Here is a 26499-nt window from a genome sequence, read left to right on the forward strand (position 1 = left end):
ATTTGCCACCTGTATATCTTCTTTGATGAAGTATCTCTTCAAAATGTTTGCTCATTTTTAAATAAAGTTGATTATTTTCTTACTGTTGAGTTTTAAGACTTCTTTATATATTTTGTATACAAATTCTTTATCGGAAGTGTTTTGCAAATACTTTCTGCCCATCACTGGCTTATCTTTTCATTCTCTTCATTCATGTCTTTCACTGAACAGTTTTCTATTTTAAATATGCTCCTTATCTACTTTTTTCTTGCATGAATTGTATTACTAATGCGTTTTAAAACACACTGCCAAACCCAAGGTCATACAGATTTTCTCGTATATTTTCTTTAATAACTGTTATAGTTTTTCATTTTGCATTTAGGTCTATGATCCATTATGAGTTAATTATTGTATGAATTGTAAGGTCTGTGTCTGAGTTCACTTCTTTTTCATATGGATATCCAACTGTTCCAGCACCATTTATTGACGAGACTATCCTTTCTACACTGAGTTGTCTTTGCTTTCATGGCAAAAATCAGTTGACTATGCAGAGTACATCATAAGAAACGCTGGACTGGAAGAAACACAAGCTGGAATCAAAATTGCCGGGAGAAATATCAATAAACTCAGATATGCAGATGACACCACCTTTATGGCAGAAAGTGAAGAGGAACTCAAAAGTCTCTTGATGAAGGTGAAAGTGGAGAGTGAAAAAGTTGGCTTAAAGCTCAACATTCAGAAAACGAAGATCATGGCATCTGGTCCCATCACTTCATGGGAAATAGATGTGGAAACAGTGGAAACAGTGTCAGACTTTATTTTTCTGGGCTCCAAAATCACTGCAGATGGTGACTGCAGCCATGAAATTAAAAGATGCTTACTCCTTGGAAGGAAAGTTATGACCAACCTAGAAACCATATTCAAAAGCAGAGACATTACTTTGCCAACAAAGGTTCGTCTAGTCAAGGCTATGGTTTTTCCTGTGGTCATGTATGGATGTGAGAGTTGGACTGTGAAGAAGGCTGAGCGCCGAAGAATTGATGCTTTTGAACTGTGGTGTTGGAGAAGATTCTTGAGAGTCCCTTGGACTGCAAGGACATCCAACCAGTCCATTCTAAAGGACATCAGCCTTGGGATTCTTTGGAAGGAATGATGCTAAAGCTGAAACTCCAGTACTTTGGCCACCTCATGCGAAGAGTTGACTCATTGGAAAAGACTCTGATGCTGGGAGGGATTGGGGGCAGAAGGAGAAGGGGACGTCAGAGGATGAGATGGCTGGATGGCATCATTGACTCTATGGACATGAGTCTGAGTGAACTCCAGGAGTTGGTGATGGATGGGAGGCCTGGCGTGCTGCGATTCATGGGGTCGCAAAGAGTCAGACATGACTGAGCGACTGATCTGATCTGATCTGATACTTGTGTGGATTTATTTTTTATTTCCTTTCTGTTTTATTATTTTATATGTCTACTCTTTTGCCCATACCATTGTCTTGATTACTGTAGCCTTACATTAAGTCCTGAAATCAGCTAGTGTGAGTACTCCAACTCTGTTCGTTTTCAGTTCTGTGTTGGCTATACTAGGTCTTTTGTTTTCCATTAAAACTTTAGAATTAGTATGTTGGTATTTATAAGACAGCTTGGTAGGGTTTTGATTGGGGTCACATATTTATAGATCAACTGTAAAAAAAAATGGTTATTTAACAATATTGAACCTTCCGATCCATGAACAAAGTACTTCTCCATTTATTTAGATCTTCTTCAACTTGCTTTTTAAAAAAAAATCAATGGTGTATAGTTTTCTGTTTGTATTTTCTTAATTACATGAGTATCTCATTTCAGGAGAGTCTATTATAAATGGTATTTTCTGAGATTAAAAAGTTGAGACTAGTCATATAAATCACTTAATCTACTTGGACTTGGGGGTTTCTTATTTGCACATGTGTATAATTCCTGTGCTCATTAACCTAAAGGGTTACTGTAAAGAAGAAATTACAATATATGGAAAAACTGTATGCAAACTAGAAATCACTAAACAAGTCTAAGTTCATTAAGTCCGTCATTTTTTTCGTAAGGATGAAGATACTAAACTCCAGAGGAATTAAATCACTTTACAAAATTTCATTTGGGGGATGAAACTATGCTGTACACACAGGAGAACTGAAGGATGTTAAATAAACAAAACTGGCTGGAGGGGAAGATTTGTAAAGAGGGTAGGAAAGGAGGTTAGAACCAGATTTGTACCCAATTACATGTAAGTGAGGGGCCACTAAAAGATAAAGAAATTGATAATTAATAATTAATATAGGGTTTTCTGGAAATTAATATGACTGATAGGGCAGTATAAAATGGAAAATGGAAGGACTCAGAACTGTACAACAGATAAGGTTCTTTGTAAGAATTTTAGAACATGAAAGGGACTTAGAAATTTTTATATACACTGTAGGTTATTCTCACCAGCAAACATATATATACCAGTATAATAGATGAGTAAAACGCATAACACCATCTGCTTTGCTCTAATTGTAACTGCAGTTAACATGTGTGTGTTGCTCAGTCATTTTCTCTTTCTGGTCCTGAACTGCTTTGGAGTATTTGTAATAAAGAGTGAAGAAGGAATAACTAGTCAGGCAGAGATTAAAGGCATAAGTGATGGCATCAATAAGACCTCTTAAATACTTCAAAAGTCTAAATCCTCCCTAGGATTTAACTATGGAAATTCTGAGGACATCTTTTATGGTTTTGCTCTTACATCATGTGCATTGTTTTTCAGAAATTAGTTGGCTCTATCTGAACATTCTATCTCCTGGGTAAGGCGACTAGAAGAAAGCTGACAGTAGACCCCGAATACTTTCTTACGCCATTCAGAACTGAAGTGCACCCGGATTCAGAAAAAAGAATAGTTATGATCATTTAAAATCCCAGGAAATGGCTGTGTGATAGAATTTGGCATTTACATTTTGAACTGCTTAATCACTCTTTTTTATAGACTAGCTGAAGGTTATTTTGTCTCTCTGGCATTTTCTTGTCCTAGCTGACTTCCTGTCATCCAAGGCTCAGTTTCAAGGGTGAAATACATTATGATAATCACAGTCAACCAAAAGCAACCCAATTCCAAACTCTATAACTTCATGCTTTTCCCATCAATTTCACTTCAGTTAAAAGGCCAGTTAAAGGAAGAATGTGTGAATAAATCTGAGTTTACAAGTTCTATTGCCACTGTTATCTCGCACAATAAGGCTTTTTAGTCAATTCACCACTGTCACACTATATTATATACTATAAAGATGGCATGTACATAACCATCTTCAGAAATTCAATGACACCACTTTAGAAAGATGAACTTTCTGAAGTAAAGATTCCACATGCTTTACCTAAATAAATTATCGTCCATATTCCATCATGAATAGTTCCATTACTTCCTGTTTCTTCAATTACTTCTCTCCCTAAGCCAATGAAGAAAAACAATAAAAAATATATATGAACTATTTTAAAGTATTAAACCACTACTAATTTTCATGCATTTTTCAACAAGACCTTAAGGATGGAAACCACGACTATAAGCCAGGCCAAGTTCCAGGTCCGATGCTTACAGTACCTGACATTAAGCACATCACAGCTTATTTGGGCCTTGGCTTCTTTGTGTGCAATATGAGGGGACTGGACACAATGACTGGTAAATTTTCTTAAACATCAATAATCTAAACTTTTTAACTTCCATTGCTGATATTTTTACAAAGAATGCGGGGTCCTTTTGAAAACATTACTGGAATAAATGATCTACAGAATCACAGTAAACCACAAAGTAAGAGTAGTATAAGCAATTGATAGATATAAACATTTGGATTAATAAAATGTAAGAATCTTAACAAAAGCTCTCCTTTAGATTTGGTACTAACCAGGTTTCCTTTGTCTTGGCTCAAAACCAACAATCTTTCTGTAAAACCTCTCTTGCCTGGAATAGAGATGCAGACACAGAAATAGACTTGTAGACACAGTGGGGGGAGGAGAAGGTGGCATGAATTGAGAGAGTAGCAACTAACATATATACACTACCATGTGTAAAATAGATAGCTAGTGGGAAAGTGAAAGCAAAAGTCAGACTCTTTCCAACCCCATGGACTACAGCCTGCCATCTATGGAATTCTCCAGGCAAGAATACTTTTCTCCAGGGGACCTTCCCAACCCAGGGACCAAACCCAGGTCTTGTTTACTGTATGAACCACCAGGGAAGCCTAAGTATATTGAAGTGGGCAACCTAGCCCATCCCATCTCCATAGGATCTTCCTGACCCAGGAAAAGAACTGGGATCTCCTGCATTGCAGGGAATTCTCCAGCTGAGCTACCAGGGAGGCCAGACAGTGGGAAGCTGCTGTATAACATAAGGAGCTTAGCACAGTGCTCTGTGACAATCTAGAGGAGTGGGATGGAAGGGGTGGGAGGGACGTTCGAGAGGGAGGGGATATATGTATACTTGTAGCTGATTGATACTGTTGCACAGCAGAAACTAATACAACACTGTAAAGCGATTATCTTCCAGTTTAAAAAAAATTCATCGCCACAGAGCAGGAGCTGGGGGAGGGGAGGGGAGGAGGCAGAACTCTGTACATAATGTCAGGATTTGTCCTGTTCTTAACATGGTCAGGGCTCATACAAGATCCTGGGCCCACAGTCTGTAGCTCAAAAGTCCACTGAATACATGTGAAAATATAAAAGCTATCTGATCTAATTAATATTACATGTAGATTCCAAATCTACTCAAACCAAGAATCAGATAATTTGTTAAATCTGAATTATAACTAAATCCTTTTTTCCTTTGAAGCAAACCAAGTACCAGGTTTTGGATCCTAATTGTGTTGGTTAAGTCAAATTGCATTCTATTAGCCCATGAGTATATTTCTGTAAGTATAGCTATGTTGAAATAAAGTTTTAAAAAGCAAAAGAAAAAAAAGTTCATTGTAACCCATGTGGGGAAATAAATTTACTCCTACTCTGCTGGTGGGAATATAAGTAGACCAGAAAACAAACAAACAAAACTTTGCTGCTTGAGGAGGTCTTCTACTAATTACCTCTCCAGGTTCTCACTGCACACAATTTCCTGTCTATCAAGGCATTTTAACAAAACTAGGAGCTCCTTCCTCAAGATGGACACTTTGGAGGGGTCCAGCAAACAGTCACAAAACACCGAAGAAAAGAACCTTGCTCTCTTTGATTCCACTTTGAAATTTTGTGTATATAAGGGTGAACTATTTATCCATTTCTAAACTCTGAGGGGGGAAGACTGAGTCTTCTTACTTGGTTACAGCTCTGATAATACTTAGCAAGTGTTAGGAAAATAGTAGCTGGTTAATAAATGTTGAATATGGAAAAATAAAAAGTTAAAAGTTTAAGAATTAACACTGCACAGCTTTTAACTTCTTGGGTATACTATTGGGTATTTAGCAGAATTAAAGTTAAAAAGTAACTATTTTAATATAAGCTTTCATCTAAAAAACAGTTTGAAGTAATGGAGAGTACAGGTATAATCAGACACACCTGTGTGATAATGTCTTTGCACTTCCATGTCCTCATTCTAAAATTGGAATCAACCTAGTTTACAAGATTGGTGTAAAGATTAAAGATAACATATACAAACTATCCATTAGCCCAAGCCCCACAGTAGGTGTTCAACAAATACATGGCAATATTATGTGACTTAATCCTCAACATAATTTCAGGCTTTGGAGATAAAACCTTTTTCTTCCTGCTTCATTTTCAACATACCCCTCATTTGTATTTAAATCCCTTCTTAAAAATTTCAAGTATGTATGCTTTTATCAAATATTAGCTTCATTACAAAGTTCTATTAAGAGGAATACCTTTACTACTTTAATAGTAAAGAAGAAAATCAGTTTTGATATTACACTGCTTTTCTGAGGTCCTAAAACAGTAATAATATTTATGACACTGAAGTTTACGAAGCAGTAAATAGCTTTTGTGGCTGATTAAGCATCTCTGTTTCACTTCACATACCCTGGTACCATAGACATTACCCCTTAATTAAATGCCCGTTTATGTTACACAAGAACCTTTTCTGATCATATACAACTCAACAAATATTAGAATGAGAGAGAAGAAAAAAAAAAAAGCTGAATTACTGGAAGAGATGCTATTAACACTGAAAGTTCTGCTTAAAGTCCAGTCAATGAGATGATATCATATAAAAGTTTTACTGTTTAAAAATCAAAACCAAAAAATCATCCAAAAAAAACTATACTTAAGAAAGATATCAATTCGGTTTGAAATGTCTGAGATTAGGGGTACAAGTAAAAACACAAACATCATGAAAGAGGAGGAGAATGTTTCTTTCTTTTGCTAGAAATAAAATAATTAGCTATAAAGTCATTTTATAATTTTCATTGGATAGTAATATTTTAGCACTTGAGTGGCAAAAGACCAGAAAGGTGCAAGTTTGTGTCATTACCAAGGTGAATGTGTATTCTCTCATCTGTGGGGAGTTTTATCCTAGAGTAAGATAAAGGAAAAGTTGAAGAGAAATCCCTGACAAATTATCCTCAGGGCTGTACAGTTCACAGGAAGTTCAGCTGCCACTCTACTTTTGATGCTCCTAATTCAGGGAGCAGCTGGTAAATCCGTATCTCTGCACAGACAGGAGGAATGACATGTTAAGGCACAAATTATATTTCATGATAGAAAGGGAGTTTTTCAGCAAGGGAAACAAATAAACAAACAACTTCCTCCTACACACACCTTTTCAGTTCTAGAAAAACAACAGTCTACATGCCTGGTGTGGCTAAATGTTGGATACATTGTATTTATGAAACTGAGCAACTGGTCACAGATTGAAAATGACGATGACATGCAAATATAATGGTATAATATAGCTAAAGAAGTGATCATACATCAGACAAATCATCACCTATACCAGTTTCTATCACTCAAATGTTTTCTGTCTCCACTCCCCCTTTAATCCACCAAAAGAAGTTTGGATAAAGAGTTTTTGCTGATCTGTAAGCTGAACACCAAACTGTATTTCGTAGGTTCTCTCATTTGCATTTGTGTATATTTTGCATTTGCCATAAATACCGATCAACGTGTTTTATTTGCAATCACCTTTATTATTTACACTAATGGGAAGTGGAAAATTAGTCACTCAGTTGTGTCTGATTTTTTGCAACCCTGTGGACTGTAGCCCGCTAGGCTCCTCTGTCCATGGGATTCCCCAGGCAAGAATAATGGAGTGGGTAGCCAGTTCCTTCTCCAAATGGGAAGTGGATAGAGTAGTAAATAGTCTAAAACACTCAAAAATAAAAATTTTACAAATTCAAATAAGATGATAAAAGAATTTTAAAGCCATGATACAAGAGGAACTGGGGCTACTCTTCCTGGAGAAAAATTACTTACAGAGGACATGATGGCTGTCTTCAGACATATGAGCTGTCACACCACAAACACTGCTAAGAAGTAAAGCTGGTGGATGGTCACTGAGGCAGGTTTCAGTTCACTGTATAAAAGACAATCTCTTGTATATGGGTAGGAAAGAACACTCAGAAACCAAATGACACTGAATAGAGAGGTGTTTGGTCTAAAACTAAATGACCCCTAAAGCCTCTTTCAACTCTTGAGTCCGTGATTTTGCAATATATGTTTAAATCATGATCAAATATGAATGTCTGACAGCAGTTTATGAAATCACACAAATTTATAACTGTACTGGGGGTCACCGTAGTGAAAAACAGAATGCAGGCTGAGTCATTCCTTGTAATGTCTCTAGCTTGTTCACAGCACCCATTTAAGTAGAGCTTATATTACTCTGAACCAAGCAAACAACTGCTAACTTTCTTTATGAGTTTCTTACCAAAACACAAAAAAAAGAATAAACCAAAAGTAAAAAACTGGAGAGAAAAAATGGCTCAGGCTGTAAAAGAGCTGCAAAAGAACCTCAAGTTCCAACAAGAGCCATATTTAAGGAATTGATCATGAAGTCCAGACACAACACAAGGGAAATGAGTAGTCTGTACAGAAGGAATGAAGGTTTCTAGAAGGGTGGATGCAGAATAAAGAAAGGAACTATAATCATTGTTGAAAATTAAATGCAACTATATGCTCCCCACCTTGCTCAATTCTACAAGTTTGTGCAAAAGGCAGAGTAAGTGAAACACATAAAAAATGAATCTGACACAGAGCTGGGTGGAGATATCCTGAGAAAGTACTGAGATTGGAAGGCTGAGATCTAAGTGACAAATGTTTCAGATAAAAGAATGACATGTGTGACCCTAAGATGAAAGGGAGCAAAGTATATTTAAAGAATGAAAATAAGTGAGGCTAGAAAAGTAGGTTTGCAGAAACTGGTCTATACAGTACATTACAGGAGACATTAGGGCTTACTTCATAGCCTAGATCATTAGGAAATCAGGGAAGGAGTTTTAAGCACATGGCTATAATGATCAGATATGGAGTCTGAAAAAATCACTGGATACTGGGCAAAGAATGTTATTTTACAAATTACGAAGTTGATCTGAGAGAACACTGAAACAGGTTATGATGATGGTAGTCTAGAACAAACAAAGTGGTGGTAATGGTGATGGAAAGTAGATGAATTCAAGAGGTATTTCAAGTATAACAGCCAGTAATGTGATAACAGAGGTTGAGTACAGGGATTTTTGAGAGGGATGGGGGAGAATTAGAGAAGGTCTTCTAAAACATCAGCTCTGAGTCTTAAAGAACTAAAGGCATTAAAGAAAGAAAGTGAAAGTGAAGTTACTCAGTCGTGTCTGACTCTTTGTGACCCCACGGACTGACTATAGCCTACCAGGCTCCTCAGCCCATGGGATTTTCCAGGCAAGAATACTGGAGTGGGTTGCCATTTCCTTCTCCAGGAGATCTTCCCGACCCAGCGATTGAACCAGGGTCTGCATTAAAGATAATGAGAATTCCTGCTTGAACTAATGTTCTGAGATAAAGACAAAGAAAACTAAAGACAGAACTAGTCACATGTGTAGGATGAAGTCAGTGGGTAGTGTGTCCTTTGTGTTTGGGTCACTGCCATAAGATGAAAATGGACAGCCAGGCAAAGTCAGATCCCAAAGGGCTTTCAAGGGGAAAAAAAATTTGAGATTTAACCTAGAGACTGTACAAATGATTTTACTGAAGACAGAAACAAGAATTTATATGCCTTTTGGAAAGACTCCTTTGCCAGTGGTATGGGGAGAAATTGTTACTGAACCCAAGTCCATGTGTCCAATGCACAGTGAAGCCAAACAAAACCAAAACATCAGAGTTTGGAGCAGAGAAGAGTTTACTGCAGAGCCACGAGTGGCTCTTGCCTTAAAAAACTCCCGAACTTCCTGAAAGCAGTCCACAAAGCCCTTTTATAGGCAAGGTGAGGGAGAGGTGTGGTTAGTTGTTGCAAACTTCTGGTATCAGAGCCTTTGTTCTTGAGGTCAGGTCATTAGGTTCCTGTTAAGCTCCACCCAAACAAATGTTGTTTTCTGTTCTGACAAGAAAGGGCAAGGTAGAAACAAACCAATCAGGTGTTTGTTCTCAACTTACAACAATTACCCTTCTTTGTGAATATCCCCAACCACAGAGGTGGACCTGAAGTAATGACATGCAATGTCTTTGCAACTTACATCTGACTTCTGGCCACCTCTTAGGGGTAGACAACTGATCTAAGCTATACCAATTTTTGAAACTTGAATGGAAAGAGTGAAGCTGGTTGAAGCTGTTATCTCAATGGCAGTGTCCATATGGCAGTTGCTGAGGCCTCCATGGAACTGCCTGTGACCCATGGAGACTATTGCTGCCATTAAATCACAGAGGTGAGGGTAGGGGAGAGGTTTATTGATGTTCCAAGGCCTGGGCCCAGCCAGTGGGCAGCCTTGGTGCCCACAGAGCCCTCAGCCTGTCCTGGACACCCAGTTCACTCACCAGCCCTTAGAAGAAGGCTGAGATCCGGCTCTTACCACATTCTACTGGGAGGATCACCCGGATCCTGGCTGTTAGAACAGGACATCTAGCCACCCCACAAAGGGTCTCATGGTAATGGTCAAACAAGGGATGCAGCCTGCCCTGCCCCTGTTACAACCTGGGAGGGCACTGCAGGGACCTGGACTGCAGCCAGGCTGAGGTTTGCACTGTCCACTAGCATATATCTGGCGTGTGGTTGGATGGAGGCCAGCATCTCTGGTCCCAGAATGGGGCACTGAATGTTCCCTGTACTAGGGTGAAGGGGCCATGGGTGTGTGTGTGTGTGTGTGTGAAATCCTGGATTCTAGTGGGGCAGCCCTAGCTGGCCCACCTGTTCAAATGGGCATGCAGCCAACCCTCGCAGACGGCTTGGTAGGAATTGGCAGGCCAGAAGTGCAGGGAGTTTCATTACTACCTACAGGGCCATTTCCTCTACTCTCTGACATCAGGAGGACAAATGCTGGTGCTTCTTGGCCTCCCTCTCCCTCTCAGTGGTACCCTCATAGCAGCTTTCCCGCCTCTAACTGGACAAAGCTCACCCACTGGGCCACGTCCACCCCTACTGCAAAGTGAACTGGGGACAAGGCAACTAGATATGACGGGTCATAATAACCTGTGTGACAGAAATTTATGAGGTTCAGAACTAATAGAGGAGCAAAGGAATTTTAAAAATGGGACAAAAAGTATTTAAAAGGTAAGAAAACAGTCTGTGGTTACCAAATGGGTATGGAGAGTTAGAGAAAAGGAAGAGACTAGGACTATCCTTGTTTCTGTCTTGGAACTAGGTAAACTGTGAAACCATTTGCAGATACAAGGAACAGAATTAAGATAAAACAAAGGTCCATCTAGTCAAGGCTATGGTTTTTCCAGTGGTCATGTATGGATGTGAGAGTTGGACTCTGAAGAAAGCTGAGTGCCGAAGAATTGATGCTTTTGAACTGTGGTGTTGGAGAAGACTCTTGAGAGTCCCCTGGACTGCAAGGAGATCCAACCGGTCCATTCTAAAGGAGATCAGCCCTGGGTGTTCTTTGGAAGGAATGATGCTAAAGCTGAAACTCCAGTACTTTGGCCACCTCATGCGAAGAGTTGACTTATTGGAAAAGACTCTGATGCTGGGAGGGACTGGGGGCAGGAGAAGGGGACGACAGAGGATGAGATGGCTGGATGGCATCACCGACTCGATGGACGTGAGTCTGAGTGAACTCCGGGAGATGGTGATAGACAGAGAGGTCGGGCGTGCTGCGATTCATGGGGTCGCAAAAAGTCGGATACGACTGAGCGACTGAACTGAAAGTGACAATGAGTAACTGTGACCAAGTAAATAACAAATATTACTATATTCCATCTTTCATCATAGTTACTGGTATAATTATCCTATTCTACATACTATTATTAAACTTGGGTTCAGTGGGAACCAGGATAATGTCAACAAAACTCTTTTCTTTTCACCCCATATATGGGGGCTTACATGTGGTAGGTCCTCAACAAATATGTTGAATAAATAATAATTTTGTTAACTAAGTTGATATGTGAATCGCCTAAGACTGTGTGCTTAGCCGTAGCAATTACAGGCAAACCAAATGACGATAGGGTAAACACATAGGAGTTTATTCTCTTTCAGGTAACAAGTAGTCTGGAGCTGGGCAGACCAGGGATAGTTCAACCCTAAGTCAGCCATGACATCATAGAACAAGGTTCCTTTTACTTATCTTGCATTCCCTAGCATTTGTTTTCATGTTCATGCTCAACACCGAGGCATTGGTTCCATTTTCCTGACAGGAAGATGGCTGAAGGGCCCAAAGATATCTCCCTTCAGGTTCTGAGCTTCAGTTTTGCAAAGAAAGTCCTTCCCAGGATGTTTATACTTACATCTCCCTGTCCAGCGCTGTCACATGGCCAACCCTGGCTGAAAGATGTCTAAAGGAGAAGGAAGGGAGGGAGAAGGCAGTTGGAAACAGATATTTAATGAGCCAATCTAATTTGCCATGGTAGAATTCATACTTATTTTATCAAAGGTTTTATGGGCGAAAAAAAGAGATAAAGAGAAAATCAGAGTAGGGAAAAAAAATATTAAGAGAAAAGTAAGATAGCACCCCAAACCTGGTTTCTAACACCAGTCTCCAATAAAAGGAAGCACGCCTCCTTGGAAAAATGGCTGATTCTAAGTCTGTGACAGAAAATACACAAGAATGCTTGAAACATCTTGCAGTGTCATAAAATAAGGAAGTGCTTAGAAAATAAACAAAACCGCGTTAATGGGGCTATGTCCAAGGGGCACACAAGAGGCAATTGAAAGCCAATTTAATGGTTCAAAGCATGAACAATTTGGGCAATAAAATAAAGTAGTATTAGATTAAAACCCAAAGCATAAAATATATCTCCATGAGTTCATACTCACAATTGAATATATAAACAAATGGAGGAGAAAAGATAAATCTTCTGTGCTGAAGAATTCCAAGTAATTTATGTAGATACTCTTCCCTCAAGGAAGTAAAGCATAACTCTGACTCTACGTGTAGGCTGTGCACAGAGACTTCCTTGTAAAAAGCAGTACGTGGAAAGGAGAGGGGCAAAATAACTTTACTGCGGAGAAACCTGACAAACACTACTTCAGCCAGGTGATCAAGGGTAACATCAACAGGGTTGAATCACACTGATAGTATGTACTTTTGATACAATGTGACAAGAATGGCACTTTATCTCTTGGTCTCCTCCCAAAAACCTATACTGCAGTAAGATCATGAGAAAAAGCTCAGATAAATCCCAATTGAGGGACATTCTACAAAATACCAGTATACCTCAGAACTGTCAAGAACGTCGAAAATGAAGTCTGAGAAACTGCCTGCAGCCGATAGTCTAAAGAGAAGTGGAAACTAAACATAATGTGGCACCCTGGATGGGCTCCTGCAACAGAAAAAGTATATCAGGTAAAAATTAAGAAAACCTGACTAAACACTGGGTAGCGAATAATAATGTATCAATACTGGTTTATTAATTGGAACGAATGTCCCATACTATTGTAAGATATTAATGGGGGAAAGTGTGTGTGTGTGTGCGTGTGCACATGTGTGCGTGCGTGTGCATGTGTGTGTTTTGGTGGTGGAGGGTAGGGTACATGGGAACTCTATGCCATTTTCTCAATTTTTCAGTAAAGCTAATGCTTCTCTTAAAAATTTTCTGTTAAAAAAATGGTACCTGTAATACCACCACAGTATTAACACTTTGAGATATATTTTACCAGTTTTGTTTTCCTCTATGAACATGCGTATTCACACATCCAATAGTTTTACGGCTTTTCTTTTTATTTTAATTAAATGATAAATACACTAATGTCTACTCATACTCCTTCATTAGTCATGTCCTTATCATACATAGCCATCCTTAGATTTTAGCTCAAAAGTTATATTATCTGAGAGATCCTCCTTGGTTCCCAGACCTGGTTAAGTCCCTCTGACAGGCATGGACTTGGTTTTCCATACTGCTTCTTCCTAGTGCATATTACATTCCTAATCAAGTAATCAATTGAGAAATTAATCATTATTAATGTCTGTCTTCCCTCTAAAATGTGAGTTTCATGTATTATTCATCACAATTGCCCCAGCATGGTGCCTTGGGCACAGCAGGCATTCAGTGAAGAGTGACTAAATAAGTGAAAGAACAGTGCGTGTACACAGCAAAGGAACTACTAAAATCATGTGAGAGATAGGGGAAAATGTTCAAGATACCTTAGTAAAAAAAAAAGATGCACAGCAATGTGCACGGGAAATTTTTATTTTTAACAGTAATAACTAAAGCTTACTTGATGTACATTAAAAAATAGACAACTTTGGGTGAGAAATTTAAGTATATTTTCAATTTCTAACATATATAACTGTCATGCTTCAATTTTTAATAAGCATGCATATTTTTGTAAGTAGAAAAACAAAGATAAAATGTATTCATTATGGAGAAGTTGGAAAATAAACACAAATTCTTTTTTAAGAATATATACCTCTTGTCAATCTCTGTATACCAAACACAACCACCATTAACATTTGTACCTTACATACTTACTTTTGTTTGCTATGGAATGGACAATTTTATATTTTTTGAGTTCTATGTCTCATTTCATCCACATAATCACCCACTCAGGTAGAGAGCCCCTAGCCACAGAAGAAGTGGCAGTAAAAGGTTAAATATGAACATGTGGTACTAGGGCTGGTTAAACACTGTCAGAGGAATGGTGTCTCCTGACAGTCGTGCACTCCTTACTAGCCCTAACAGTTTAACAATAAATAGTGAAAGCTGAAATTTCATGTGTATGATGTAACAGATTTTATTTTCTTGAGCTCCAATATCACTGCATACAGTGACTACAGCCATGAAATTAAAAGGCTCTTGCTCCTTGGAAAGAAAGCTATGACAAACCTAGATGGCCTATTAAAAAGCAGAGACATCACTTGGCCAACAAAGGTCTGGTAAGTCAGAGCTATGGTTTTTCCAGTTGTCATGTATGCATGTAAGAGTTGGACCATAAAGAAGACTGAGCGCCAAAGAATTGATGCTTTCTAATGGTGGTGCTGGAAAAGACTCTTGAGAGTCCCCTGGACTTCAAGATCAAACCAGTCAATACTAAGGGAAATCAACCTTAAATATTCATTGGAAGGACTAATGCTGAAGCTGAAGCTGTAATATTTGGCACCTGATGCATAGAGCAAACTCTTTGGAAAAGATCCTGATGTTGGGAAAGACTGAAGGCAAAAGGAGAAGGGGGCAGCAGAGGACAAGACAGTTAGATAGTATCACCAACTCAATGGACATGAATTTGAGCAAACTCTGGGAGATAGTGCAACAGGGGAGCCTGGCATGATGCAGTCCATGGGGTCACAAAGAATCAGACATGACTTAGCAACTTAACAACAACAACTGTGCAACAACTGAATTTGAATTTAACAGCTACCTCTACATGTGCATGTGTATGTGTGTGTGTTAAGTTGTGTGTGTTAAGTTGCTTCAGTTGTGTTGGCTCTTTGTAACCCTATGGACTGTAGCCCGTGAGGCTCCTTTGTTCATGAGATTTCCATGGCAAGAATACTGGAGTATGTTGCCATGTCCTCCTCCAGGGGATCTTCCCACCGCAGGAATTGAACCCACATCATTTTATGTCTCCTGTATTAGCAGATGGGTTTTTTTTTTACCACTAGAGCCACTTGGGAAGCCTTAACAGCTCTACAAGTTTAAATTAATCACTTTTATAATATTTCAAACGTCATACATATAGACAAATATTTATTGTGGCCCTAAGAAGACATCAATAGTAATTTTAAAAACTGGGTTAACTAGTGAGGCATGTGACAACTTGGATATAACCTCAGGGGAATTAGGCTGGGTGAAAAAAGTCAATCTCAAAGGTTATATACTATATGCCATTTACATAAAATTCTTGAAATGACAAAATTTCAGAGGGGGACAGCAGATTAGCACTGGCCCAGAACTAGGGATGGTGGAGAGGACTGGGTGTAGCTATAAAGTGGTAGTATGAGGGAGCTCTTTGTGCTTATGGAACAGTTCTATATTGGGGCTACAGTGGTAGACAAAGCTACACAAGACAAAATTGCACAGAACCGGATACACACATAGAGAAATGCGTGTAAAACTGATGAAATCTGAATAAAGTTTATGGATTGTATGGATATCAATTTTCTGGTTTTGCTATACTACTATAGTTTTGTAGGAAGTTACCATTGGGGAACGGAGAAGGCAATGGCAACCCACTCCAGTACTCTTGCCTGGAAAATCCCATGGATGGAGGAGCCTGGTAGGCTGCAGTCCATGTGGTCGCTGAGTTGGACACGACGGAGTGACTTCACTTTCACTTTTCACTTTCATGCATTGGAGAAGGAAATGGCAACCCACTCCAGTGTTCTTGACTGGAGAATCCCAGGGACAGGGGAGCCTGGTGGGCTGCGGTCTATGGGGTCGCACAGAGTCGGACACAACTGAAGTGACTCAGCAGCAGCAGCAGCAGCAACCATTGGGGAAGGTGAAGAATACACAAGAACTCTGTACTACTTTGACAACTTGTGAATGCTTACCAATTTGAAATGAAAAGTTTTTAAATGGCACCCCCCAAAAAAAGGTTGATAAATGATACCAAAAAAAAAACCCCACAAAAAAACCTTCATAATTTGCCCTTGCCTGAAACCCTTTGTATCAGGTTTTTAGGAATATCCAATACACAGAGCAATAACTGGATTGGAAGAAATACGACATTGCAGAGCTGTGCAACAACAGAATGGGATCTCAAGCAGGCAGGGAGTCCCTCATTGGAGGTATTTCAACAAAGAGAGGATGATTTTCTAAGGGATATGGTAAGATATGGTAAGGGATATGGTAAGAATAACTCATATTAGTTTTTGAGTGGGGTTTCCCTGGTGGCTCAGATGGTAAAGAATCTGCTGCAGTGCAAAAGACTAGGGTTTGAGTCCTGCGTTGGGAAGATTCCCTGGAGAAGGGAATGGCAACCCACTCTAGTATTCTCGCCTGGAGAATTCCATAGAGAAGCCTGGGGGTTATAGTCCATGGGGTCATAAACAGTTGGACATGACTGAGTGACAAATACACACACAAATATCTACTCTAAGCCACCATTTATAGAATTGACTAACATATGGGATAGCTAACCCAAATCCCATTCCCTCTCTTCCCAACGTGTGATCATATCAGACATTATGAGATCCTACCACTCCTTTCCAAATGTCCCCTGGAAGCCTCCTAATTGTTAACCCTGCTTATTTAACTTACATGAAGAGTACATCATGTGAAACGCTGGGCTGGATGAAGCACAAGGTGGAATCAAGATTGCCAGGAGAAATATCAATAACCTCAAATATGCAGATGATACCACCCTTATGGGAGAAAGTGAAGAAGAACTAAAGAGCCTTTTGATGAAAGCAAAAGAGGAGAGTTAAAAAGCTTAAAACTCAACATTCAAAAAACTAAGATCATGGCATCCAGTTCCATCAGTTCATGGCAAATAGATGGGGAAACAACGGAAACAGTGACAGACTTTTTTTCTTGGGCTCCAAAATCACTGCAGATGGTGACTGTAACCATGAAATTAAAAGATGTTTGCTCCTTGGAAGAAAAGCTATGACCAATCTAGACAGCATATTAAAAAGCAGAGACATTACTTTGCCGACAAAGGTCCGTCTAATCAAAGCTATGGTTTTTCCGGTAGTCATGAATGGATGTGAGAGTTGATCCATAAAGAAAGCTGAGCGCCGAAGAATTGATGCTTTTGAACTGTGGTGTTGAAGAAGACTCTTGAGAGTTCCATGGACTGCAAAGAGATCAAACCAGTCAATCCTAAAGGAAATCAGTCCTGAATATTCATTGGAAGGACTGATGGTGAAGCTGAAGCTCCAATACTTTGGCCACCTGATGTGAAGAACTGACCCACTGGAAAAGACCTTGATGCTGGGAAAGACTGAAGGCAGAAGAAGGGGATGACAGAGGATGAGACAATTGGATGGCATCACCGACTCAATGGACATGAGTTTGAGTAAACTCTGGGAGTTGCTGATGGACAGGGAAGCCTGGCATGCTGCAGTCCATGGGGTTGCAAAGAGTTAGACATGACTGAGGTGATGGAACTAAACTGACCACTTTTTTCCAAATATCACCTGCTGCTGCTGCTGCTAAGTCACTTCACTCATGTCCGACTCTGTGCGATCCCATGGACTGCAGCCTACCAGGCTCCTCCGTCCATGGGATTTTCCAGGCAAGAGTACTGGAGTGGGTTGCCACTGCCTTCTTCCCCAAGTGTCCCCTGGAAGCCTCCTAATTGTTAACTGATACTCTGGGTAGTCACTGCCAGTTAGTCAGAGCTGATACCTCCTAACAATGCAGTCCATATTTTAGAAAATCTTCAATAATGGCAAAACTATAAATTTTAATTCAAAATAGAGCTTTGCCAAACCTTGTGCTAGACTGAGAAGACTAACAACCTAAAACGTTCTAGAGAAGACTGTCTCCAGCTGCAACAGTAATCATAATCACTATGATAATGCTTTGAAATTTAACAGCCACTCTAATCTAATGACCTAATAGTAATGGTACTTTATCATTGCAAATAAATTAGTCTTACCTTTCAAACTCTTCTTACAGAAAAGGTGAGAAATTATTCTTGGCCTATAACAGGTGAAATTTTAGCACACGCAAAGTGAGCAATAGTTTGCCCCAAACACAGTTAACAACAAACAAAAAAAGTATACCCAAGTACCACTTGAGTATAAAGCTCAAGACTTTGAATCTTTTGAGCATTCTAAAAACACTTCAATTTCAAAAGGAGTATAAAAAAGAAAATCTCAAATAGGAAAATTAAGTTTACACTTAGTAACTAAAACTATTATCTCTGACAATTGAAGAGTTAATATTAATAACTAACTTTGAAAGATTCTAAATTAAAGAAAGCAAAGGGAATCAAAACTGGCTGTCACTGCCAAATAGGAAAACTTTGATGAATACCTAGAATCTGGGAGCAGCTTGTGATACTAAAGGAAAAGAATACTTCAGCTAATCAGTTCAGTTCAGTTGCTCAGTCATGTCCGACTCTTTGCAACCCCATGAATCACAGCACACCAGGCCTCCCTGTCCATCACTAACTCCCGGAGTTTGCCCAAACTCATGTGCATCGAGTCAGTGATGCTATCCAGCCATCTCATCCTCAGTCATCCCCTTCTCCTCCTGCCCCCAATCCCTCCCAGCATCAGGGTCTTTTCCAATGAGTCAACTCTTCGCATGAGGTGGCCAAAGTATTGGAGTTTCAGCCTCAGCATCAGTCCTTCCAATGAACAGACTTCAGCTAATAAACAGACCTACAGCACAGAGATAAAAGGTTCTTTGAAGAGTTTCATTGTTTCTTAAGATGTTTTAAAGAATAAGAAAAGCTAAAACCAAGCACTCAGCTAGCTGAGAAATAAAATAAAAATATCAGATGTGTACCTCCTGTAGACCTCTGTTTTCTAATATGGTCCATCATTAAATCCTCTCAAATAGCTGTTCTACTCCACGCGACAATCTGTCCTAACATTCTGGGCCTGCTAACACCAAATTTACAGATGTACCCAATTAGAGCCAAGCAAAGTGATTGCCATTTTTAGCAATATCACTAGAGATTTTGCTTTATTCTTTCTTTCTTCATTTTTCTTATTTGCAAAATAGGAAGTTGCTCCCAATAGAAAGCATCTTTAAAGGGTTAACTCCAAAGCAAGGCCAAAATATGAGGTTTTATTATGATAACCAAAATGCATCTTTGTAACAAAAATATTGTCGTGTTTTATGATATATTTTGATTTTTCTCTTGGTAATTGTCACTGACATTGCTGACACATGATATAAAAACAAGAAACAGCTTTAGAAAGATTCTCCAAGGTAAGAATGGTTGCCTTCTTCAGTCAGTAGTGACTTCTGACCTCTTGACCTTAGTCTCTCCTTATTCCCGACTGTCACTGCAACCAAGAGAAATCATTTGGTAATAAACTGATTTAATAAATCAGTTTTATTTAATAAAAAAAAATTTGGTAATAAACTGTCCATATTGTAATTATTTGTATATGTAACTTTCTCTTCCATTGTCCTCATTTAGAATAAAACACTTTATCTCATACATTTTCTATCCCTAGTGTTGAGCATGATGCTTGCACATAGCAGGCCTTGGGGAAATGTTTACTAAACATTTAATAATCATGGCAAAACCCTCCACTGTTTACTAGAATTTTATTTTCCAGGTTTTTCTAGACTAAATAAAACAGAGCAGCAACATCCAACAACTTGTGCTTTGCCGCTGCAGTTCATTATTTTTCACATCCAGGAGACTAGCTAGTTGAGTCTCTTATTTCTTTGTGTCAAAATTTAAGACTTCAGAGGCAGACAATGACCTCCTCGAGGGCAGGAATCACGTCTTATTTATGTCTATACTCCTAGTACCTGGCTATGGAATATGAGCTCAATAAATGTTTGCTGAGTAAAGGCATTATTAAACTGATCCACAGTGCATTTTCCATACTGTCTAAAAATAATTTCTAATATTGTACTCATAATCCATGTAGAAGAATCTCAAAATATTTGTCCCATTAGAGTTTACAAGGCAATTTGGTGCAGAGCAGTGATATATTAAATTGAATTCAGTTCCTAAGTTCTATGTAGAGTAAAATCTGAATATGGAAAAAAAAAAAAAAGAGGAAAAAATACCCCATCTAGAATACATTCGGAAAACCCTTGCCTTAGTGCAACCTCAGCAAACAGGTGGAGCTGAGTTGTCACGCGCTTTTATATTGAGAGGATAAATGAGCAGTGACAGGGCCACAGAAAAGCCAGAAGCAGTTAAACTCCTTGTAAACTCTACATTCTCTGGGCTAATTAAAGTTCTCAAGCGGAAATCCCATCTTTCTATTTTGGAAGCGATTTTAAAAAGATGTTCGTGAGGTCTTTAGATCTATTTTCCTTCAACAATATACAGATGAAATTTTCTTGGCTTATAAATTAAAGATGATTTTTCTAATTGGGATCTGGAAATCCACCTGCATCTTTCTCACTGCTTTTCAAAAAACTCTCTCCCTTTTAGTGACCAAGATTCTTTGATATGAATATAATCAACATAAATGTTAAGTTACTTGAAGCTGAAGTCATTATGAAGAATGGATTAAGATTTAAAAATAGGTACAAATAGAAAATAATAGTATAAATGGGACAGAGAACTGGAGATAACTGTAATTTTTCCAAAATAAACTATAACCATAGACTGCATCTAACTTCTACAGTTGAGAAATCTAATACTATACAGTTAGAAATTTGTCTATTAAATGTTCTAAATGTTAAGAGAAAAATGATCTCAAAATATTCTCCACAGACTATAAGAGATAAAATCTCCCCATTTGCTAAGCCATTTCAGTCGTCTATCTAAGCATCCTTCTCCTGCTTCCCTGCCTTACTCCCACCCAGATTCATCTTTGGATTTTAGATACTGATATAATGAACTTCATCATTAGTGGCCTATTAACTTTGATAAAGGGACTCCAAAATATTGATAACAAACACTTTCAACTATTCTCTTGTGATAAAAAACTACAATATTCTGGGTCTTACTTTTGGTCTTAACAATCTTTCAAACAGATGAGTAAACACAGAACTTTTAAATTAAGAGAAATAAAAGGAAGGACACAAAGTGTTTCCAATAAAAACATAAATGCCAGAACCATTTCAAAACAAAGTTATACCCACTTCATTAGAATGAAAATTAATCTACATTTCCTCCTGGTATAAATGAAACACAGGGCTAGAAAGCTTTGTTTTGAGACTCCTTCTCTCTTTATTTCAATTTGTATTTTCCATCTGATGACAGCATTGTCTGAAAACAGGGCATTTCCCTCATCATAGAAATTTCCTGGTGGCACTCTAGAAGGAAAAAAATCATTCTTGGCTCCCAATCCAATTGCCTAGTAATGGTAGAAAGACAACTCTCTAAGACAGTAAGATGGTTCTGGAACTGATCTCATTTACCCCAAAATATAGACTCATTCACAGTCTATATTCTTGATATTATTCTGTTTAGGAAGTAGCTTGTCATTTGGGATGTACTTAAAAAATTATCAGTGACAAATGAGTTCTTGATAGAGGTAGACAGAAGATAAACTACTTTATGTACACTATATTTTAAAAATTCTCAGAAAATTTTTAGTAAGCAAAATAATCCCAGTGGCTGCTACGATTATTTACCTCAAGTAAACGTATTTAACAACAAACTACATCCAAGAATGTTTTTCACAATAATAATGATATTCAACTATCATTTAAAGTAAACTTTCAAAACATGCAACAAAAATCCAAATACTTCTGATAGGGCTCACTGTTTTCCACAGAAATTAATAATATCCTTAAGGCCAAAAATAAGCAACCAAATTTTAGAAATAAGAACCAAAGATTTCTACTAAAATGTATTCCCAAATGATTATCAACACAATGGTGAATAGCTTAATGATTTTTTAATAACTATAAAATCAAGTATTTGGATGTTAAACTATTCCCTGCACTCATAAGATTACTATTCTAAACTAAGTAAATCAATATTGGGAAAAGGGTACATCTAAATTAAAACCAGTCAGTTAAATAAAGAAACAACCCAATGAATCATTATAAATTCCTATGCCAATAAGATAAAAACTCAAACTTGGCTCTAATGTATTCAGAATATGTCTGTATTTCTTTTACACTCACAGTCTTTGTAAATAAGAGGCAGATAATCATTAAACAAGTTCCCTTTTATAACTTATATAAATATGTTTAACAACTGACCAGTTTTAAACATAAGTGGAACATTATGTCAATAACTACAAAATACACTAAGGCCATAATTAAATATTCCTATTTAACAAGAAAAAATTAAATATTAATTATGATTGAATTGTTTTATGTTAATCCTGAAAAACTAAACCACTATACCAACTTTAATAAAATACACTAGATATTCTTTTTGATATAATCGGAATCATTAAAAAGAATATGTTTTAAGTGGGAAAAACATAATGTTACTACAAAAGTCAAAGGTTAAAATGATGATAATTAAGGAAGATATTTATACTCTGAAGATTGAAGAATTAATTGACACACCTATGAACAATCAATCATCAACAAAAGAGGCATATACAGTGGGGCAAAGACAAAGACAATCTCTTTAGCAAGTGTAACTGGGAAAGCTGAACAGGCACATGTAAACCAATGAAGCTGGGACACATCCTCACACCATACACAAAAACAGAGCCAAATGCTTTAAGACATAAATATGAGACCATATGTAAATCCTATATTAAAACATAGGCAAAACCAGTGTTTTCTTAGGTCTGCCAAGGCAACAGGAATAAAAGCAAAAATTAACAAATGGGACCTAATCAAACTTGGAAGCTTTGGCACAGCAAAGGAAACCATAAACAAAATGAAAAGACAACCTACAGACTAGGAGAAAATATCTGCAAAGGATGTAGCAGACAGGGGCTAAATTTCCAAAATATACAAACAGCTCCTATAATTCAATAACAATCCCTCCAAAACAAACAAACAACCCAGTTGAAAAACAGGCAGAAGCCCCAAGTAGACATTTCTCCAAAGAGGACATACAGATGGCCAATAGGCACATGGAAAGATGCTCACTGTCACTAATTATTAGAGAAATGCAAATCAAAACAACAATGGGGTACCACCTCACACCAGTCAGAATGGCCATCATTAAAAAGTCTACCAATAATAAATGCTAGAGAAGATATGGAGAAAAGGGAACCCTCTAACACCGCTGGTGGGAATGTAAATTGGTGTAGCCACTCTGGAAACCAGTATGTAGAGATTCCGCAAAAAACTAAAAGCAGAGTTGCCATATGATCCAACAATTCCACTCCTGGACATATATCCAGAGAAAAGTCTAATTTGAAAAGATACATGCACCTCTATGTCCATAGTAGCACTATTTACAATAGCCAAGATATGGAAAAAACTTAATTGTCCACTGATAGATAAATGGATAAAGAAGATGTGGTACATATATACAATGGAATATTACTCAGCCATTAAAAATAATGAAATAATGCCATTTGCAGCAACACAGATGCAACTAGAGATTATCATACTACAAAAAGTAAAAAAAAAAAAAAGACAAATACCATGTAATATCTCTTACATGTGGAATTTAAAATACAACACAAATGAACATACCTACCAACAAAAACAGACTCTCAAATATAGAGGACAGACTGTGGTGGCCAAGGAGGAGTGAGGTAGGGAAGGAAAGGACTAGGAGTTGATTAGCGGATGCAAACTATTATATATAGGATGGATAAACAACAAAGTCCTACTGTATATTCAGTATCAATGATAAGTCATACTGGAAAAGAATACAAAAAAGAACATATGTGTATATATATGTATATTACTGAGTTACTTTATTGTAGAGCAGAAATTTAAACTTTGTAAATCAACTATATTTCAATAAAATCTTAAAAAAAGAATTAATTGATAAATATGTTATGGGAAAAGAAGGAAATGGCAACCCACTCTAGTACTCTTTCCTGGAAAATCCCATGGACAGAGGAGCCTGGTAGGCTACATTCCATGGGGTCGCAAAGAGTTGGACATAACTGAGTGACTTCTCTTTCTTTCCTTTTCTTTATGGGAGAAGGAGCAAGCCCTCCAACAGTTCACAATGACTTCAAGGACATTTTAATACCACAACTAACAGCTTCTGGACAACTACTACCCTGCAGTCCAGTGGAAATGACTCTAGTTTAATGATGGAAGTTTCACTTTCCAATAACAGAAGATCAGTTTACAATAAACCATATGGATTTTAATCCATAATGATAGGCCCATTATTACAAACACATTTTAAAAACTTTTCCAAGTATGAGCCTAAGCTTTCTCTTCAATGAAAAAAATAGTGTATAAACCTTATACAGTTGTGGGGATTAGAGACAATGTTTAAAAAGTTTCTAGCACAGAGAACTTGCAGGGTATCTGGCACAACTACATGTTTTAAATACACTACAAAACTGCACATTAAACATCTTTAAAAAGAATGAAAAAAAGCAACACCTGGGTTAAAGATCTAACATCATTCAGACCAAATTTAGTAACTGACATTCTTTTGTACAGTAATCTGTACAAAAACTTTCTAACGTTGTAACAAAACCACCAAAGGTTTTAGTTAATACAGGAGCCAAATTAAAAACATAAATAAAGAAAACAGAATAAATAATATTTACTGGCTACGTATTACCACACTAGGTACAAAGCTAGCAACATATGACAATAAATATATATTATAGTTTTACTGATGAGGAAACTAAGGCTCTGAGAGCTATTCAGTGGCAGAGCTGGGATTCATGGGGGTCTGAATGATAGCAGACTATTTTCTGTCCACAGTACCACACAAAATTCATAGAAAAGTAATTAAGAAATTCAGAAACCATAAACTAGGCAAGATAGGTGTTTTTGAAGCAAAGGAATTATTCTCACTTAAACATTTAGGGAACAAGAAGAATACCAGTTTTAGGTCATTGGAAAACTTAACCAAAAAACCAACATGCCCATTAGACACAAAAAAAGTCAGACATAGCAAAATATTTACCATCAAGTTGCTTAATAGGTATACAAAGATCTAGGAGGTATAGACGGTTTTCCAGACTACAAAAACAGTAGTTCATAGATTAAATTTCTTCATATCTAAAATGTAAGATACTTCTCTTTCTATAAAGAAGAAAAAAAAACATACTTATTTTTTATTAAAGTATAGCCAACAGGCCATGAAGTAATTTTGTCATTTTTAAAACAAGTGCCATTACATATTTGCAATTTACTAGTGATTTCAAACCAAAATACAAAGCAATATAAACTTTTATCATGGCCACTGTGCTCCTTGCATCATCTGGAGAGATACTTGCTCCTCGGATCAAAAATCCAAAATCTCCATTTTCCAGGTAATTTTAGAGGACTAAACATTGCCAATCAGAGCAAGGGAGAAAAAAGCAACAAAGCAAGGGCTACTATTTTCCTGCAATACAAAACTCAAGTTATGCTTCCAGGTAATAAGAGTTTTATTGATTTATCATTTAAGAACTCAACCATGCAACTAGAGACTGTCATACTAAGAGAAGTCAGAAAGGGAAAGACACATACCATATGATATTATTTATACATGGAATCTAAAATATGACACGAATGAACCCATCTACGAAACAGAAACAGATTCATGGACATGGAGAACAGACCGGGGGTTGCCAAGGGGAAGGTGGGTGAGTGAGGGATAGAGTAGGAGGTTAAGGCTAGCAGACGTAAGTTATTACATATAGAATAGATAAACAACAAGGGCCTACTGTACAGCACAGAGAACTATATTCAATATCCTGTGATAAACCATATGGAATCATAATGGAAGCATAATGGAAAAGAATATAAAAAGAGAATATATATGTATATATAAACAGAATCACTTTGCTATATAGCAGAAATTAACACAACACTGTAAATCAACTATACTTCAGTTAAAAAAACAAACTCAGTTATAACCAAGACTGAATTCCAGTCTTTTTTTTCTCTCTGCCAATCAGCATGTTCTAGATCAGTACAACTCTTACCTAGTTTAGAGTAAATTGGTTTTCAAGTGTTCTAATATTTGATACAATCAAGCAAATCAGAAAGATAAGTCAGAGGAGAAAACTCACAGTACATTCTAACGATTTGTACAAATAATTTTCAGGAAATCAGCAACACAACTCACACTCATTAGCTAGGATGACCTAGATGTGACCATCCTGTTGATTGACACTGCAGTTTTTTGTCACTGGGTTATTCTGCATCAGTGATGATGTAAAAACAGCAGAACATATAAGTAAAAATGTAGCCCAGCCACACCAAAGTTATAAAAAATGTAATAAAGCAGTCTTCTAAGAGTTTACTTCACAAAGGAAAACAAGGATGACAGGGGAAATGCTGACTACAGTCTGCCCAGGCTTGAAAAAAGTTGTAATTT

General features: G+C 37.6%; 1 protein-coding gene across 5 annotated transcripts in view; it reads right to left on the minus strand.

Moving 5' to 3' along the window:
• PEAK1 (pseudopodium enriched atypical kinase 1) overlaps window positions 1–26499 on the minus strand; it is a 309528-nt gene that overhangs the window by 190054 nt on the left and 92975 nt on the right. Inside the window, exons 3-4 of one of the 5 annotated variants that reach the window (XM_055555617.1) lie at window positions 11817–11864; window positions 7383–9469 (exon numbers count right to left, since the gene is read on the minus strand). The exons of 3 other annotated variants lie outside the window; for them this stretch is intronic. The gene's annotated coding sequence lies outside the window, so the exon portion shown is untranslated. The remainder of the gene's footprint in view (window positions 1–7382; window positions 9470–11816; window positions 11865–26499) is intronic. One more of the 5 variants, XM_055555616.1, reaches the window with a different exon arrangement.

The sequence above is a fragment of the Bubalus kerabau genome, chromosome 19, assembly GCF_029407905.1.
Source record: "Bubalus kerabau isolate K-KA32 ecotype Philippines breed swamp buffalo chromosome 19, PCC_UOA_SB_1v2, whole genome shotgun sequence".
In the NCBI taxonomy this organism is placed as follows: domain Eukaryota; kingdom Metazoa; phylum Chordata; class Mammalia; order Artiodactyla; family Bovidae; genus Bubalus; species Bubalus kerabau.